The sequence below is a fragment of the Lepidochelys kempii genome, chromosome 15 (assembly GCF_965140265.1).
Source record: "Lepidochelys kempii isolate rLepKem1 chromosome 15, rLepKem1.hap2, whole genome shotgun sequence".
NCBI classification, from domain to species: Eukaryota; Metazoa; Chordata; order Testudines; family Cheloniidae; genus Lepidochelys; species Lepidochelys kempii.
The window spans coordinates 1,702,471-1,715,181 of NC_133270.1; positions in this window are offsets into that span (position 1 = coordinate 1,702,471).

The following is a 12,711-nucleotide window of genomic DNA, read 5'->3' on the forward strand; positions in this document are numbered from 1 at the left end:
TGACCTCCAGAAGAAGAAAGGGGAGAACCCATGTACCCTCAATGCAGATAGAGGTAAGAAACTGTTTTCAGGCTCTCTGCACAGATACTAGAGTGGAGAATGGTTTGGAAGAGTAATCTGATAGAAGGGATCAGAAGGAGACCCCATCGACCGGAAGGCATGGGATGCATTGTCCTGGGGATGGGGGTTCCCACCACTCCCAAGAGGAGGAGATGGGTGGTAGTGGTCAGGGACTCTCTCCTAAGGGAGACGGAGTCATCCATCTGCCATCCAGACCAGGAGACTCAAGAAGCGTGCTGCTTGCCTGGAGCTAGAATTCAGGATGTGACGGAGAGACTGCTGAGACTGATCAAGCCCTCGGACCACTGCCCCTTCCTCCTTCTCCACGTGGGCACCAATGACACTGCCAAGAATGACCTTGAGCGGGTCACTGCAAACTATGTGGCTCTGGGAAGAAGGATAAAGGAGTTTGAGATGCAAGTGGTGTTTTCATCCATCCTCCCTGTTGAAGGAAAAGGCCCAGATAGGGACCATTGAATTGTGGAAGTAAATGCATAGCTGTGCAGGTGGTGTCGGAGAGAGTCTTCGACCATGGGATGGTGTTCCAGGAAGGATTGCTAGGAAGAGATGGGATCCACCTAATGAAGAGAGGGAAGAGCATCTTCGCAGGCAGGCTTGCTAACCTAGTGAGCAGGGCTTTAAAGTAGGTTCACTGGGGGATGGTGACCTAAGCCTTGAGGTGAGTGGGGAAGTGGGGTACCAGGAAGAAACACCAGGAGGAGGGTGCAACAGGGGAGGTCTCCTGATTCATACTGAGAAAGCCAGGCCATCGGCGAGTTATCTTAGGTGCCTGTACACGGACGCAAAAAGCCCAGGAAACAAGCAGGAAGAGTTGGAAGTTGTCAGGGCTGATTCCCCGCTCTGGCACTCCTAGTGCGGAAGGTGGGGCCCGCAAGGATTCTAAAAATTCATACTGGCCACTCCAGGCTGGTATTAAACTCCCAAGGTCACAGCTTCTCGCTGACCTTGGATGGGTAGATGCTGCCAACACCCAAGTGAAAAACCCCTTTGAGAACCCAGGAAGGCACACTTGGGGATTCCTTCCTGTGGGGCACCCTCAAGCCCTTTCACACACCCTCCCACAGGGAAGAGCTGAGAAAGAAAAACAAAGGAAATCAGCTGTTGCCACCAGCTAATTAAACAGCCTGTGCACAGACTTCTTAGGACACAAACACGCAATTCTGTTCTCAAAAATGGTAAATTTTATTAATAAAAAAAAGAAAAGAAAATACATCTGGGGACTCAGGCTTATTGCTAGGTTTTAAAAGAACAACTACAAGGGTCCTCCCCCCCCCCCCAACTGTTCCTCAGACGTTCTTGTTAACTCCTGGATATGTGCTGGAAATGGCCCACCTTGATTATCACTTCAAAAGGTTTTCTCTCCCCCCATCCCACTCTCCTGCTGGTAATAGCTCAGCTTAAGTGATCACTCTCCTTACAATGTGTATGATAAACACCCATTTTTTCATGGTCTGTGTGTATATAAATCTCCTCACTGTATTTTCCACTTTATGCATCCAACGAAGTGAGCTGTAGCTCACGAAAGCTTGTGCTCAAATAAATTGGTTAGTCTCTAAGGTGCCACAAGTCCTCCTTTTCTTTTTGCAAATACAGACTAACACGGCTGCTACTCTGAAATGCATCAAGAATAGCTTCCTTGAGGTCCAACTTAAAGGTTTCAAGCAAAACAAAAGCACCTGGGTTAGCCCAGAGGAGTCCACAAGCCGTAATGAAATAGAAGGGATAAACCTCATCGTGTCTCCCTAGACATTTCTGACCTACTCACATCGCTGGGGTTTCAAATGAGGAGTTTCTAAGTATGATACTGATGATTTTTTCATACCTGGCCCAAGCTTCTCACAGCAGAGCTGCGGCCCTGTCCCTGCTCTCTGGGAGAACAACCACAGACAGACAAAAGGGGAGTTTAAAAAGTTTAAAAAGTTCTAGCCTTCCCGTTGTCTCTTTTGGCCAGATGCCCACTCACTTCTTTTTACCTATACATCGCAGTGAGACTTTTAACCCTTTACAGGTAAAGCAAGTAGAGAACAGCTACTAAGAGGGATTGTATAGCTACTGGCTGGCTGGGTCCATAAAAGGGAGCTACCCCCAGTATCAACATATTCATTAATGTTGGTCCCCAGGAGTTGGTCCTGGGGCTGGTTTTGTTCAACATCTTCATTAATGATCTGGATGGTGGGATGGATTGCACCCTCAGCAAGTTCACGGATGACACTAAGCTGGGAGGAGAGGTAGATATGATGGAGGGTAGGGATAGGGTCCAGAGTGACCTAGACAAATTGTAGGATTGGGCCAAAAGAAATCTGATGAGGTTCAACAAGGACAAGTGCAGAGTCCTGCACTTAGGACGGAAGAATCCCATGCACTGCTACAGGCTAGGGACCGACTGGCAAAGTGGCATTTCTGCAGAAAAGGACTGTCGGTCCCAAGGGGTGGGGTGGGGCGGGGCGGGGGGGGAGGGGGGCTTGGATACACTCATTGAAGCCACACCATGTGCATAAGTATAACCGGTTTTATTGCCAAAGTATAATAAGCCTCCCAGCCTTCAAGCAAGCATTACTAACTATAAAGCTTTTGACACGGTCTCCCACAGTATTCTTGCCAGCAAGTTAAAGAAGTATGGGCTGGATGAATGGACTATAAGGTGGATAGAAAGTTGGCTAGATTGTTGGGCTCAACAGGTAGTGATCAGTGGCTCCATGTGTAGTTGGCAGCCGGTATCAAGTGGAGTGCCCCAAGGGTCGGTCCTGGGGCCGGTTTTGTTCAATATCTTCATTAATGATCTGGAGGATGGTGTGGATTGCACCCTCAGCAAGTTTGCAGATGACACTAAACTGGGAGGAGAGGTAGAGACGCTGGAGGGTAGGGATAGGATACAGAGGGACCTAGACAAATTAGAGGATTGGGCCAAAAGAAATCTGATGAGGTTCAACAAGGACAAGTGCAGAGTCCTGCACTTAGGACGGAAGAATCCCATGCACCGCTACAGACTAGGGACCGAATGGCTCGGCAGCAGTTCTGCGGAAAAGGACCTAGGGGTGACAGTGGACGAGAAGCTGGATATGAGTCAGCAGTGTGCCCTTGTTGCCAAGAAGGCCAATGGCATTTTGGGATGTATACGTAGGGGCATTGCCAGCAGATCAAGGGACGTGATCGTTCCCCTCTATTTGACACTGGTGAGGCCTCATCTGGAGTACTGTGTGCAGTTTTGGGCCCCACACTACAAGAAGGATGTGGAAAAATTGGAAAGAGTCCAGCAGGGGGCAACAAAAATGATTAGGGGACTGGAACACATGACTTATGAGGAGAGGCTGAGGGAGCTGGGATTGTTTAGTCTGCAGAAGAGAAGAATGAGGAGGGATTTGATAGCTGCTTTCAACTACCTGAAAGGGGGTTCCAAAGAGGATGGATCTAGACTGTTCTCAGTGGTAGCTGATGACAGAACAAGGAGTAATGGTCTCAAGTTGCAGTGGGGTAGGTCTAGGTTGGATATTAGGAAACACTATTTCACTAGGAGGGTGATGAAACACTGGAATGCGTTACCTAGGGAGGTGGTGGAATCTCCTTCCTTAGAGGTTTTTAAGATCAGGCTTGACAAAGCCCTGGCTGGGATGATTTAGTTGGGGATTGTTCCTGCTTTGAGCAGGGGGTTGGACTAGATGACCTCCTGAGGTCCCTTCCAACCCTGATATTCTATGATTCTATGAACAACGTGCTTTCCAGCAACCAAGCAAGCAAGCAAGCAAGAATCAATGCTTAAGCCCCTTCTGCTATGGACAGTCCCGGACCCTCCTGCCTTGTCCTTGAGGGCTCGTAGCAGGCGCTGCTCCAACGTGGGGAATTCATGGGCACCCAGAAGGCAAGGGTCTGCAGGTGAGACTGTTCGTCTAAGGCAATTCGCATAGCTGCTTTTATCATCATCTCTTTCTAAGGGGGGGCATATTCACCCACAAGCAGACTCTGGCAGGAAACAGTATTGCTTCCTACTCTCACACTTCACAGTCTTGGTCCTCGCTTATCTCTTCACTTGTTTACCCAGTTGAGTGGCTGCCTCGGCTGGTCAAAACCAGTTCACTACTAGCTTCCCCCAACCATGCTGTAACAACAGTGCAAGGTAACTTGCGGTCAGCCCCAACAAGGACCTGGGGATGAAAGTGGATGAGAAGCTGGATATGAGCCAGCGGTGTGCCCTTGTTGCCAAGAAGGCTAACGGCATTTTGGGCTGCATTAGTAGGAGCATTGCCAGCAGATCGAGGGAACAGATTATTCCCCTCTATTGGGCACTGGTGAGGCCACATCTGGAGTACTGCGTCCAGTTTTGGGGCCCCCACTACTTTGTTGAAGGTTAGTCCCTACATCCTGCACCCTAAACACAGCCCTAGAAAGAATCTGTGTGACAGTCAAAAAGCTTCATTGCCTGCTTTAGGTCAAGGCACTTAGAAGTGAATCGAGTTTGTTGTTTTATTTTTTCCCCTCACTACCTGCCTGTTGCATGGATGCAAGTGAGCAAACAATCAGCACCCAGTGTGGAAGATTCCCTCCTTCAGTAACATTTCATTAAGGGATCTGTCACTTTAGTCTATCTACGGTATTTACATGACGCCATTACCGAAGTATCTGATCATTAACACACAACTCCCCTGGGAATTAGGGCCGGGCTATTGTCGCCACCCTGCTGAGGCTCAGATTTTGTAAAGATATTTAGACTTCTGAAAATCTTGCTGGGGTATGTCTACACTACGAAATTAGGTCGAATTTATAGAAGTCGATTTTTATAGAAGCGATTTTATACAGTTGATTGCGCGTGTCCCCACTAAGCGCATTAAGTCGGTGGAGTGCATCCACAGTACCGAGGCTAGCATTGACTTTTGGAGCGTTGCACTGTGGGTAGCTATCCCACAGTTCCCACAGTCTCCACTGCCCATTGGAATTCTGGGTTAAGCTCCCAATGCCTGATGGAGCAAAAACATTGTCACAGGTGGTTTTGGATACATGTTGTCAGGCGCCCCCCCTGTGAAAGCAAAGGCAGACAATCATTTCGTGCCTTTTCTCTGTGCGGGCGCCATACTGCTTTCAGCAGTCGGTGCAGTAGGACTGCTAACCGTCATCGCCATCCACCGCTTCCGCTCCCACTCTGCTCTCCTGCTCCTGTCTCGATAGCGAATTTCTCCATGTTGTTTCTCATGGGCTCCCGTTTCCGCTGCAACTCTGCTCTCCTGCTCTCCTGAATCCACCTCGCAGATCGTCAGCCACTGCTTCCGCGGCCACTCTGCTCTCCTGGTGGTCTCGCAGGGCCGCTTGCACTGCAGTTCTGCTCGGCTGCTCTTGTCTCGCCATAACATGGCATGTGTGCACCCCGCTCAGCTGTTCTGTCCTGGCAGCAGACAGTGCAGTAGGTCTGCAAACCATCGTCATTGAACGACTGCTTCTGCTTCCACTCTGCTCTCCTGCAGATGCCATACCACAGCAAGCATGGAGCCTGCTCAGATCATCGCGGCATTTATGAGCATTGTAAACATCTCGTGCATTATCATGTAGTATATACAGAACCAGAACCTGCAAAAGCAGGCGAGGAGGTGATGGCAGTGCGGTGATGACAGTGATGAGGACATGGACACAGACTTCTCACAAAGCACGGGCTCCGGCAATTTGGCCATGCTGGTGGCAATGAGGCAGACTCATGCTGTGGAAAGCCAATTCTGGGCCCAGGAAACAAGCACAGACTGGTGGGACCGCATACTATTGCAGGTCTGGGATGATTTCCAGTGGCTGTGAAACTTTCACATGTGTAGGGGCACTTTCATGGAACTTTGTGGCTTCCTTTCCCCTGCCCTGAAGCACAAGAATACCAAGATGAGAGCAGTCCTCACAGTTCACAAGCAAGTGGCGATAGCCCTCTGGAAGCTTGCAATGCCAGACAGCTACCAGTCAGTCGGGAATCAATTTAGAGTGGGCAAATGTACTGTGGCGGCTGCTGTGATCCAAGTAGCCAGCGTAATCACTGAGCTGCTGCTATCAAGGGTAGTGACTCTGGGAAATGTGCAGGTCATAGTGGATGGCTTTGCTGCAATGGGATTCCCTAACTGTGGAATGCATATCCCTATCTTGGGACCGGACCACCTTGGCAACCAGTACATAAACTGAAAGGGGTACTTTTCATTGGTGCTGCAAGCACTGGTGGATCACAAGGAATGTTTCACTAACATCAACGTGGGATGGTCGGGAAAGGTACATGACGCTCACATCTTCAGGAACTCTGGTCTGTTTTAACAGCTGCAGCAAGGGACTTACTTTCCAGACCAGAAAATAACCACTGGGGATGTTGAAATGCCTATAGTTACCCTTGGAGACCCAGTCTACTCCTTAATGCCATGGCTCATGAAGCCATACACAGGCAGCCTGGACAGTGGTCAGGAGCTGTTCAACTATAGGCTGAGCAAGTGCAGAATGGTGGTAGAACGTGCATTTGGATGTTTAAAAGTGCGCTGGTGCAGTTTACTGACTCGGTTAGACCTCAGCGAAACCAATATTCCCATTGTTATTACTGCTTGCTGTGTGCTCCACAATATCTGTGAGAGTAAGGGGGAGACTTTTATGGTCAGGTGGGAAGTTGAGGCAAATTGTCTGGCTGCTGATTACGCACAGCCAGACACCATGGCGGTTAGACGAGCACGGCAGGGCGCGCTGTGCATCAGAGAAGCTTTGAAAATCAGTTTCATGGCTGACCAGGCTACGATGTGACAGTTTTGTTTGTTTTTCCTTGATGAAAACCCGCTTCCTTGGTTCACTCTACTTCCCTGTAAGCCAACCGCCCTCCCCTTCCCGCTTTGATCACCGCTTGCAGAGGCAATAAAGTCATTGTTGTTTCAAATTCATGCATTCTTTATTAATTCGTCACACAAACAGGTGGATAACTGCCAAGGTAGCCTGGGAGGGGTGGGGGAGGAGAGGAGGAGGGAAGGACAAGGCCACACTGCACTTCAAAACTTATTGAATGCCGGTGAAGTGGTTGGGTGCCCGGAGGGGGCCCTCCGCCACACGTTCTTGGGCGTCTGGGTGAGGAGGCTATGGAACTTGAGGAGGAGGGTGGTTGATTACACAGGGGCTGCAATGGCGGTCTGTGCCTTTCCTGTACCTCAACCATATACTGGAGCATATCAGTTTGATCAGATTGCATCCTGCCTCTTTTCATCATGCTGCCGCCACCTCTCTTGTTGCTCCAGCCATCTGTCCTCATGTTCATTTTGTGCTTTCCTGGACTCTGCCATTGTCTGCCTCCATGCATTCTGCTGGGCTCTTTCAGTTTGGGTGGACTGCATGAGCTCAGAGAACATTTAATCACGAGTGCATTTTTTTACCTTCTTATCTGCGCTAGCCTCTGGGACGGAGATGCTAGTCACAGCATTGAAACATTTGCAGTTGTGGGAGGAAAAAAGGGAGATTAAAATTGAAAAAGACACATTCGCCATTTAAAAGGAGGGGCTGATGTTTTCGGGTTAACGTGTAGCACAAACCCAACTAACCCCCCCCCCCCCGCCCACAACCTAATTCTCTGGGATGATCACTTCACCCCTCCCCCCACCACATGGCTAATAGCGGGGAAGATTTCTTTTCAGCCACAGGCAAACAGCCCAGCAAGAATGGCCACCTCTGAATGTCCCCTGAATAAAATTCCCCTATTTCAACCAGGTGACCATGAATGATATCACTCTCCTGAGAATAACACACAGAGATAAAGAACGGATGTTGCTTGAATGCCAGCAAACACCGGGACCACACGCTGCCATGCTTTCTTATGCAATGATTCCAGGCTATGTGCTACTGGCCTGCCATGGTGAAGTGTCCTACCATGGAGGACGCAATAAGGCTGCCCTCCCCAGAAACCTTTTGCAAAGGCTTTGGGAATACCTCCAGGACAGCTTCATTGAGATGTCCCTGGAGGATTTCCGCTCTATCCCCAGACACATTAACAGACTTTTCCAGTAGCTGTACTGGCCACAAATGCATCCCAAGTCTTCAGGGCAAATTAATCATTAAACACGCTTGCTTTTAAACTGTGTATTATATTTACAAAGGTACACTCACCAGAGCTGCCTTCTCTGCCTTCAAGGTCCAGGAGCCCGGGTTGGGAGGGTATTGGATCCAGGGTGATCAACAGTTCCTGGCTGTCGGGGAGAATGGTTTCTCCGCTTGCCTGGTGTGCGTTATCTTCAACCTCCCCCTCCTCGTCATCTTCTTCATCCCCCAAATCCTCATCCCTGTTGCATGAGACTCCCCCCTTGCAGGAGTCCATGTACAGGGGTGGGGCAGTGGTAGGGGCACCCCCTAGAATTGTATGCAGCTCATCATAGAAGTGGCATGTCTGGGGCTCTGACCTGGAACTGCCGTTTGCCTCTCTGGTTCTTTGGTAGGCTTGCCTAAGTTCATTAAGTTTCATTCAGCACTGCTGCGGGTCCCTGTGATAGCCTCTGTCCTTCATGCCCTTGGAGATTTTTTCAAATATTTTGGCATTTTGTCTTTTGGAACGGAGTTCTGATGGCACGGATTCGTCTCCCCATACAGCGATTAGATCCAGTACCTCCCATTCGGTCCATGCTGGAGCTCTTTTGCGATTCTGGGACTCCATGGTCACCTGTGCTGAAGAGCTCTGCACAGTCACCTGTGCTGATCAGCTTGCCACATTGGCCAAACAGGAAATGAAATTCAAAAGTTCGTGAGGCTTTTTCTGTCTACCTGGCCAGTGCATCCAAGTTCAGAGTGCTGTCCAGAGCAGTCACAATGGAGCACTGTGGTATAGCTCCCGGAGGCCAATACTGTCGAATTGCGTCCACACTAACCCAAATTCGACCCGGCGATGTCAATTTCAGTGCTAATCCCCTCATCAGGGAGGAGTACAGAAATCAATTTTAAGAGCCAATTTATTTGACAAAAATGGCTTTTTTGTGTGGACGGGTGCAGGGTTAAATCAATCGAATGCTGCTAAATTCAACCTAAACTCGTAGTGTAGACCAGGGCTAGGTGTCTATCTGCATCTTTGGGCACTTAAATACCGATAAAAAACTGGCCTAAGTGACTGGCCCCAAAACACACGGAATTTCTGGCAGAGAAGTTAATTGAAACCAGCTCTCCTAAGTTCAACGCAATGGCCCTAACAACTGAACTCTCCTTCCTCTGCTGCCCTAATTGTCTCTGGGAGGCTTGGGAAGGGATCACATCCATGAGGCAGCTGGCTAATACAATTCCTCAGGCGCCCACTAATGCCGCATAGAAAGCTTTGCTAGCCAGTCTTCAGACACAGTTGTGCATCTGCATCATCTCATCAACTTCTGCTATTCCTCTCTCCCCTCCAGCCCTGCTGAGCTTCATACCAAACCCTAAGCTGCTGCCTTAGCATCTACTCACTCCGAACTCGCCCAGACTTCCACAGATGTCAATGGGAATCTGGAGCAGGATTACAGCCGTTTCCCTGAGAACAGGTGCACAAATTCTGGCCCCGTTCAGCACTGATCTGTCCCTGTGCTTGCTAAGGGACTGGGGTGAGGGGAATACAGGTGGCTTGAAGGCTTCTTTGCATTCCCCCTTAGTCTTAGGGCAGCAGAGGCCATGTACACTAGAGCAGCCAGTGGGCAAGCAACTGAAGCGGGGTGAACGGGAGGGGGGCTGACCTGACCAATGCCTCCTAGAGGTGCCACATCTGAGCCTGGTGAGCCTGTCACTAAACCTGTCTCTCCCAGCTACATCCTCAGGTGGGACAATTATGAGCAGGAGCAGCAGAGCGGCTCCTTGAGCCAAGGTTGGGGTGAATCCCTCGCTGCTGGCACCATGTGCACTCATTTTACACCAGGCCAAAGCGGGTGCAAAGCGTGACCAGCTCAGAACAACAGTACCAAGTCACCCCACTGGCATCAGTGTCGGCCCAGGCTGCAGGGCCCCTGTTTGCAGGCAGACATCCCTTGGCTGAAGTGTCTGGTGGCATTGGCCTGTGGGGATGAGAAAGCAGAGCTGCACCCCGCAGGATAGCTCCCAGGCGCAGCTGGGGGCCAGAATGCACTCCCCTCAATTGCTGACTGGTATGCATGGGAGGACACATGCTCTTTTGGGAGCCAACAAGAGGTTTGGAGGCTGTTTGCCCTTCCTCCACCCTCTGCACACCTGGGCAGAGACTAGTTGGGCATTACTCAGTCCTTACTCAGGGCATGGCTACACTTGCAGATGTAGAGCGCTGTGAGTTAAACCAGCCCTCAGAGACCACAGCAGGGAAAGCGCTGTAGCTCACTGGTGTGGCCATATTTGCATCACTTGCAGCGGCATTGGGAGCAGTGCATTATGGGCAGCTATCCCACAGAGCACCTCTTCCCATTCTGGCGCTGTGGCTTGTGGGAGGGGGGCGGGGGTGCAGGGCATTCTGGGTCTTGTCCCAATGCCCCATGATGCATTGCTTCACATCCCAGCAATCCCTATGCTTCCATCCACATTTGGTGCCACCTTTCAACATTTTTTGTACTGCACATAGAATCATAGAATCATAGAATATCAGGGTTGGAAGGGACCTCAGGAGGCCATCTAGTCCAACCCCCTGCTCAAAGCAGGACCAATCCCCAATTAAATCATCCCAGCCAGGGCTTTGTCAAGCCTGACCTTAAAAACTTCTAAGGAAGGAGATTCTACCACCTCCCTAGGTAACGCATTCCAGTGTTTCACCACCCTCCTAGTGAAAAAGTTTTTCCTAATATCCAACCTAAACCTCCCCCACTGCAACTTGAGACCATTACTCCTTGTCCTGTCCTCTTCTACCACTGAGAATAGTCTAGAACCATCCTCTCTGGAACCACCTCTCAGGTAGTTGAAAGCAACTATCAAATCCCACCCCCCATTCTTCTCTTCTGCAGACTAAACAATCCCAGTTCCCTCAGCCTCTCCTCATAAGTCATGTGTTCCAGACCCTCATAAGTCATGTCATAAGTCACACTTTGTCTTCCCTTTTGGTCTGCGGAAATGGAGCCTGAACTGCTGAGGAATATGCTGATGGGTCTTGCCAGCACATCAAGAATGACAGTCAAGTTACTCCTTAAGCTACAAACTGACAGTGAAGAGCCCAACAATGACACAAGATTTCTCTATGGTTCTCTAGGCACTTGTGGATCACTGCGGACGTATCATTGACATTAACGCAGGCTGGTCTGGAAAGGTGCATGACGCACGCATCTTTCAGAACACAGGCCTGTTCAGGAAGCTGCAAGCTGGGACTTTCTTCCCAGACCAGAAGATCAATGTAGGGGAAGTTAAAATGCCCATTGTGATCCTTGGAGACCCCGCTTACCCTTTAATGTCGTGGCTCATGAAACCCTACACAGGAAGCCTTGACAGCAGCAAGGAGTGGATCAACAACAGGCTGAGTCGGTGCAGAATGACTGTGGAGTGTGTTTTTGGCTATTTAAAGGGCCGCTGGTGCTGTCTGTATGAGAAGCTGGACCTGGCCGATGACAACATCCTCACGGTTATATCCACATGCTGTACACTCCATAACATTTGTGAAGGGAAGGGTGAAAGCTTCACTCAGGCATGGAACTCGGAGGTTCAACACCCAGAGGCTGAATCTGAACAGCCAGGGAGCAGGGCTATTAGAGGGGCCCAGTGCGGGGCTGCAAGAATTAGGGATGCCTTGAGGGAGCAATTTGAGGCTGAAAGCTACCAGTAATGTCTGGTGCCCTGCATGGGAGTGAAGTGCAGTGGTTCCAATGCTAGTAGGAATCTGTATTTACTACGTATGATGCACTGACTTGCAGTGCCTGTTGCTTTCCTGGGTTACAGTATCTTTTACTTAATGCAATAAAGAATGTTTTCAAAGCCAAAAAATTCATTTGTTGAAAAAAACCCCACAACTGCTTGAGAAACAGAAAGGGCATGAAACATCTGTGCTGTTTGGGACGAGGGAAGGGGCGGAGTGGGGAACGGTACAATCACAGATTTGCGTATGTCTTGTTATCATACTCAGCCTTCCTGTCTGGAGTGCCGTGCAATGAGTGCTGCACTTCAGGATGGCTATACCGCCTGGTGATGGGGGATGAGTGCTGTGGATAAGGGTCATAGTTTTCAGGGCTGGGTGGTGAAGCTACAGGTGTTGGAGGCAGCTGGTGGCAATAAGAACCTGGATATTGTGGAAAGCGGGTTGGTGGTGACATGGGGGCACAAGGGAAAGAGTTTGGGGACAAGGGCTCCGGGGGGGGGGAATAGAAGTCCTCCACCTGCATTGCTACGAGCGCCTGTATCAAGTCTGCCTGGCGCTCCATGATGCTTAGCAGCCGCTCTGTGTTTTGGTGCCAGCGATCTGCATTCTGCTGGCGGAGCCTCCTTTCACTCTCCTGCAACTCCTGTACTTTTTGATTTTCATTAAGGGTCTGCTGCATTACTTCATGCAGCATGTCCTCTTTGCTTCTACGCGGCTGCTTCCTGATTCTTTTGAGTCTTTTGGCCGGTGATAACAAGGATGGCTGGGATCTCAAGGTTGCATCTGTAAAGCCAAAATGCAACACTTAACAGAGGCAGCATTGTTCACACCAGACAGAGCAATGATTCCCCCATACTTAAAGACAAGCACAGTCTACACAATAGCAGAAATTGCCCTTCCCAAAG